This window comes from Chiloscyllium plagiosum, chromosome 1 (assembly GCF_004010195.1).
Source record: "Chiloscyllium plagiosum isolate BGI_BamShark_2017 chromosome 1, ASM401019v2, whole genome shotgun sequence".
Taxonomy (NCBI): domain Eukaryota; kingdom Metazoa; phylum Chordata; class Chondrichthyes; order Orectolobiformes; family Hemiscylliidae; genus Chiloscyllium; species Chiloscyllium plagiosum.
In genome coordinates, this window is record NC_057710.1 from 33448094 (window position 1) to 33454983 (window position 6890).

Below are 6890 nucleotides of genomic sequence, written 5' to 3' on the forward strand. Positions count from 1 at the left end.
TATAAAAGAGACCTAAGGGCCAACATTTTCACACAGAGGGTGGTACGTGTATGGAATGAGTTGCCAGAGGATGTGGTGGAGGCTGGTACAATTGCAACATTTAAGAGGCATTTGGATGGGTATATGAATAGGAAGGGTTTGGAGGGATATGGGCCAAGTTCTGGCAGGTAGGACTAGATTGGGTTGGGATATCTGGTCGGTGTGGACAAGTTGGACCGAAGGGTCTGTTTCCATGCTGGACATCTCTATGACTCTATAATGTCACCACTCACATAATCTCCCCTATTTCGAAGCTCTGCTGACTATTCTTGATTAATCCTTGCCTCTCTAAGTGGAAGTTCATTCTGCCCATTTTTTTTCTAAATGTTAGATACACTGACCTATGATTTCCTAGTTTATTCCTACTATCATTCTTGAATAGTAGTGCATTACCTTGACCTCTCGCACTCTTCTGGTAGCCAGATAGGATTGAAAATGAATGTGAGTCTACAATCTTCTCCCTGGGCTCCCTTAGCAGCCTTGGATACCCCTTATCTGTGCCTGGGAATTTATCGCTTCCAAGCCTGCTCAGATCAGGAATATCTTCTCCCCCTCAGTGCTAATTTGTTCAAGTATATCTCAGTCCTCCTTCCCTGATCTGGGGCGGACCCACAATGTTCTTTTGTATTGCGATGAAACCCCGACTAGTCTGTACTTTCTTACAGTAAAATAATTGGCCATTCTTTAAATAAAAGTTGGGAACAGAGGTGCTAGTACAGTCATATTTAACTCATTTATCAAGAGCGCTTGAGCATGGCCCTGAGATCGATCAAGTTGCTGCTGAGCAGTCAGAGGAAGCCTAGAGTGAAGGCCTCAAACGGTGAAGGCGATGAAGCCAATCTCCCATGTATTGCCCGAGGCCCCGGCCTGATCCATGTGATCGAGCCCGATACAGTTACACTGGCTGGGCCAGACTAATGACAACGAACCCAGTCCAGTCCGGCCCGCTCCCCGAGGCCGAAGTGACAGGAAAGCGGTTAAAATGGCGGAAGCAGCAAACGGCCAGATGGTGGAGGCAAAAAACCTTGCTTCTCCGCTGGCAATTAAAATGAGCAGGTCATAACCCTCCCCAAGTTAAATTATTTCCTCACAGGTTTGCACCGAATCCCCACTTACCCCCCAACCCCAAGGAAAGGCTGCAGCTTCACGGATTTAACACCGACCGCCGACCACTACCCCTTGTCTTCCTGCATCGCGCAGGCACGGAGAGAACTCGGGCTGGCTGCCTGCGCGCGCACACAGCGTGCTACTCCCCGGAGATAGAGGACTTTCAGGAGCGTGAAGCACCCTGGAGAACCTGGCTGCCATTTCTTCGGTCCTCGTCGGAAAAAGCAGCTGCCCCTTAATATTTTTAAACGTGATGTTTATTCACTTCTTTCCCTCTAAGTTAAATGCAATTACTTTATTATTCAGAGAGTAATCCCAAGCTGTAAATTTTAAAACTGTCGCAAAAAGCTGCTGAAAATCTTAAAAATAAGTACCCAAGATGCTGAAAATGCTCAATAGGCTAGGCAGCGTGTGGAAAGAGAAACGTGGCACCTGCTTTTCTCTCTCCACAGATGTTGTGGCTCTACTGAATGTTTCCAATATTTTCTGTAATTAAGTTCAAAGGTTTATCTACATCAAAATTATAATTATTGTAAATGGTCAAAATAACTGAATTCCATATATAAGACAATGAGTGACTTCAATATCATGTCAGATCTATGGCGTAAAGAAACATTAGTGAAATTTAAGTTCTGAAAAAAAGCCCCAAAATAGCATATTTCCTATTGATGGCATCATAAATACTTTGCTGATGATTGATGGTTCACTGATGACACAATAATTGCCCAGGTTCGCTTTGTCCTGTTTCATGTGAACAGCATGTAACTGGGCAACTTTCCACATCAATTGGTTCATACTAATGTTGTAACTGCACTGAAACAGCCAGGTTAAGTGCTGCACGTTTTCTAGTTTCTCGTCTTCAGCATAAAATGCATTCAGATGTTTCTATATACAGTATTGTATTCTATCCAGACCAGCATTTATTACCTATTTCTAATTGTCCTTCCGGATGGATCCCTACTATTCACGAGGCATAGGTTTAACAGCAGTACTGTTAGAAACTTAATTCCAGGCATTTGACTCCATGACAGTGAATGAACAATGAGTTAGGGTAGAGGAGGAAAGCAGTGCAGGTGTCCCCTGCAGTCATCTCCCTCAAAAACGGCTTTACCATTTTGGGTACTGTTGGGGGAGTTGGCTCACCGGAGGAAGGCAGCAGTAACCAGGTTCATGGCACTGTGGCTGGCTCTGCTATACAGAAGGGCAGGAAAAAGAGTGGAAGGGCTATAGTCGTGGGGGATTCAATTGTAAGGGGAGTAGATAGGTGGTTCTGTGGTCAAAAACAAGACTCCTGGATGGTATGTTGCCTCACAGGTGCACGGCTCAGGGATGTCTCAGATCAGCTGCAGAACATTCTGAAGGGGGAGGGTGAACAGCCAGTTGTCGTGGTGCATATAGGCACCAATCATATAGGTTAAAAAAAGAAATGAGGTCCCATAGGCAGAATTTATGGAATTAGGAGCCAAATTATAAAGTAGGACCTCAGAGGTAGTAATCTCAGGATTGCTACCAGTGCCACGTGCTAGTTAGAGTAGAAATGAGAGAATAGGCATGATGAATGTGTAGCTTGAGAGATGGTGTAGGAGGGAAGGGTTCAGATTTTTGGAACATTGGGACCGGTTCTGTGGGAGGTGGGACTATTACAAATTGGATGGTCTACACCTGGGCCAGACTGGAACCAATGTCCTCATGGGTGCTTTTGCTAATGCCATTGGGGAGGGTTTAAACTAATGTAGCAGGGGAATGGAAACCAAATGAGGAGGTTACTGGACAGTAAGGAGGTAGTAACTAAAGCCTGTAAGGAACTAGATCATGAAGTCAGCGTGACTAAGGGGAAGAGTAAGCAGGCAGCAAATGATAAATGCAAACAGGCTGGTGGTCTGACGTGTATTTGTTATCATGCAAGAAGTGTAGTTGGTAAGGCAGATGAACTTAGGGCTTGGATTAGTACCTGGGTATATGATGTTATTGCTATTACTGAGACTTGGTTGAGGGAAGAGCATGATTGGCAACTAAACATCCCAGGATATCAATGCTTCAGGTGGAATAGCGAGGGACGTATAAGAGGTAGAGAAATTGCATTACTGGTCAGAGAGGATATCACAGCTGTGCTGAAGAAGGGCACTATGGAGGACTCAAGCAGTGAGGCAATATGGGCAGAGCTCAGAAATAGGAAGGATGCGGTAACAATGTTGGGGCTGTACTACAGGCCTCCCAACAGCGAGCCTGAGGTAGAGGAACAAATATATAAACAGATTATGGAAAGATGTAGGAACAAAAGTGTGGTGCTAATAGAAGATTTTAATTTTCCCAACACTGGTGTTGAGATTCACTTAGTTGTTAGAGGCTGAGATGGAGTAGAATTTGTGAAGAGCATTGAGGACGGTTTTCTATGGCAGTATGTAAATAATCCAACTCGGGAAGGGGCCATACTGGACCTGGTGTTGGGGAATGAGCCCGGCCAGTCTCCACAACTACCTGATAAAGGAGCAGCGCTCTGAAAGCTAGTACTTCCAAATAAGCCTTTTGGAATATAAACTGTTGTTGTGTGTACAGTTCTGGTTGCCACATTACCACAAGGATGGAAAGGGTGCAGAGAAAGTTCACAGGATGTTGCCTGATATGGAGGGTTATTTTCATTAGGATTATTTTCATTAGAAAAACGGAGGTTGAAGGGGCTTGTAAAAATGTTAAATTTCTAATAAAAATATCTATAAAAAAAAGAAAAACGGAGGTTGAAGGGGGAGTTGATTGAGGTCTACAAAAGCATGAGATGGATAGCAAGAAGTTTTTTCCTAGAGTGAGGTCTCAATTACTAGGGGTCACAAGTTCAAGGTGAGGGGGAAAAGTTTAAGGAGATATGCATGGAATGTTCATTACGCAGAGGGTGGTGGGTGCCTGGAACGCATTGTCAGCAGAGATGGTAGAGGTGGGCACGTTAGCATCATTTAAGATATATCTAGATAGATACATGAATGGGCAGGGAGCAGAGGGATACAGATGCTTAGAAAATAGGTGACAGGTTTAGATAGAGGATCTGGATTAGCACAGGCTCAGAGAGCCTGTTCCTGTGCTGTAATTTTCTTTGTTTTTGTTCTCTTTGCTCTTTGTGGTTTTGAGAGGAACGCGAAAGTGGTAGTGTTCCCATACTGCCCTTGACTGTTTAAGTGGCAAAGTGGAACATGCAGTTCAAGTGGCGTTGGGGAACTACAGCAGTGCATTTTGTAAATGTATACATGGCTGAGTATGGTGGCCATTATCAGGAAAAAAGTATTAGAAAAACTGAGGGTACGTAAATCACCTGGACTCCAGAGTTCTAAGGGAGATAGCTGAAGAGATAATGGAGAAATTAGTGGTGATCTTTCAGGAATTGCCAGAATCAGGAAGGGTCCCAGAGGACTGGAAAATCACTAATGTGATACCCCTGTTTAAAAGGGAGTAAGGCAAAAGACAGAAAATTACAGACCAATTAGTCTAACCTTGGTCTTGGGTAAGATCCTGGAATCCATTGTAAAGAATGAGACTTCTGAAGACTCGAAAGTGCATAGTAAAATAGAGCAAAGCCAGCATGGTTTTATCAAGGGGAGGTCATGCCTGGCAAATCTTCTAGAATTCTTTGAGGAAGTAATGAACAGGTTAGATGAAAGAGAGCCAATGGATGTTATCCACCTGGACTTCAAGAAGGCCTTTGACAAGGGACCTCACAGGAGGCTACTGAGTAAGATGAGGGCCCATGGAGTTACAGGCAAGGTGCTAGCATATATAGAAGCTTGGTTGTCTGGCAGAAAGCAGAGGGTGGGGCTAAAAGGATCCTTCTCAGGATGACAGCTGGTGACAAGTAGTGTTTTGCAAGGTTCACTGTTGGAACCACAACTTTTCACGATCTAGATGAAGGAACTGAGGGCATTCTGGCTAAACTTTCAGGCAATCCAAAGGTAGGTAGAGGGACAAGTAGCATTGAGAAGGTGGGAAAGGGTTTGGACAGGTTAGGAGAGTGGGCAAAGAAATGGCAGATGTAGTACAGCATGGGGAAGTGTGAGGTCACGCACTTTAGCAGGAATAGAGGCATGGACTATTTTCTAAATGGGGAGAAAATTCAGAAGACTGAAGTGCAAAGAGACTTGGGAGTTCCAGTACAGGATTCTCTCAAGGTAAACTTGCAGATTGAGTCAGTAGTTAGGAAGGCAAATGCAATTATGGCACTTATTTTGAGGGGACTTGAGCGTAATAGCAGGGATGTACTTCTAAGGCTCTATAAAGCTCTGGTCAGACCACATGGGAGTATGCATGGTTTTGGGCCCCATATCTCTGGAAGGATATACTGGCCTTGGAGCATGTTTAGAGGAGGTTCACAAGAATGGTTCCAAGAATAAAAAGCTTAACGTATGAGGAATGTTTGAGGACTCTGGTCTATACTTGATGGAGTTTAGAAGGATGAGTGGGGATCTCATTGAAACATACAGAATGCTGAATAGCCTGGACAGAGTAGATGTTGGGAAGATGTTTCCATTGGTAGGAGACTAGGACCCGAGGGCACAGAGTAAACGGAAGATCTTTTAGAACGGAGATAAGGAGAAACTTCTTCAGCCACAGAGTGGCAAATCTATGAAATTTACTTCCACAGAAGGCTGTGGAGGCCAGGTCATTGGGTATATTTAAGACTGAGATAGATAAGTTCTTGAGTATCAAGGGGATCAAGAATTATGGGAAGAAAGCAGAAGAATGTGGTTGAGAAATTTATCAGCCATGATTGAATGGCAGAGCAGATTCATTGGGCTGAATGGCCTAATTTCTGCTCCTATGTGTTATGGTCTTATGGCTGCTACTGTGCATCAGTGGTTAAGAGAGAATGCCAACACTGGGTCTGAGAAAGGGTGATTGAACCTGAAACGTTAACTCTGATTTCTCTCCATAGATGCTGCCAGACCTGCTGAGCTTTTCCAGCAATTTGTTTTATGTCACAATTGGTGTTTGAAGTGCCAATCAAGCAAGATACTCTGTATCGCATGGTGTCAATTTTATGTTTGCTGGTGACAGGCATCAGGCAGACATGTGCTGCTCACTGCAGAATTTCTAGCTTCCAAACTGCTCTTTTAGCTACAGTATTTAAAGTATAGTTCAGTTTCTGGTCAATGATAAAGCTCAGGGATCGTAGGGTCTGTGTTGTTAATACTATTAAGGGATGATGGTGAGATTCTCTTTTCATGGAGATAGTCATTACCTTGCACTTGTGCCGTGCAAAAATACCATACGACTTGTCAGCTCAAGTCTGAATATTGTTCAGGTCTTCCTGCATTTGAACATGGATTGTGTAATTACCTGCGGAGTTGCAAATGGTTCTGAACATTGTGTAATTGTCATCAAACATTACGTAGAAAAAATTATTGACAAAACAGCTGAAAATGGTTGCACCTTGGACACTACCCTGTGAAACTAAGGCCTCTTGTGGTGTTGTGTCCATACTTCTTCCTTAGATTTTTCTTAGTAAGTGCTGTTTCATAGCACTGTTCATGACCTCTTCATCACTTTTCACATTATCGATGGGACAGTAATTTACTGGTTTGGATTTGTCCTTTTTTGTGTATAGGACAATTTTGGCAATTCTTTGTGTTGTTGAATAGGTAGCAATATTGCAGCTGTACTGGAAGAGTTTGGCTAAGATGTGGCAAGTTCTGGAGCACTAATCTTGAATACTGTTGCCAGAATATTGTCAGAGGCCATAACCTTCACAGTTATGTACTGCC

The 6890-nt window shown here is 43.6% G+C and overlaps 1 protein-coding gene across 3 annotated transcripts in view; it reads right to left on the bottom strand.

The window, feature by feature from the left end:
- Positions 1–1325, bottom strand: part of LOC122564124 (zinc finger protein 501-like) — a 9424-nt gene extending 8099 nt beyond the window's left edge. The window contains exon 1 of one of the 3 annotated variants that reach the window (XM_043718855.1): positions 1156–1325. The gene's annotated coding sequence lies outside the window, so the exon portion shown is untranslated. Of the gene's footprint in view, positions 1–432; positions 1101–1155 lie in introns of those variants that run through there. The other 2 variants (XM_043718767.1, XM_043718926.1) reach the window with 2 other exon arrangements.
- Between the last annotated feature and the right edge of the window lie 5565 nt (positions 1326–6890).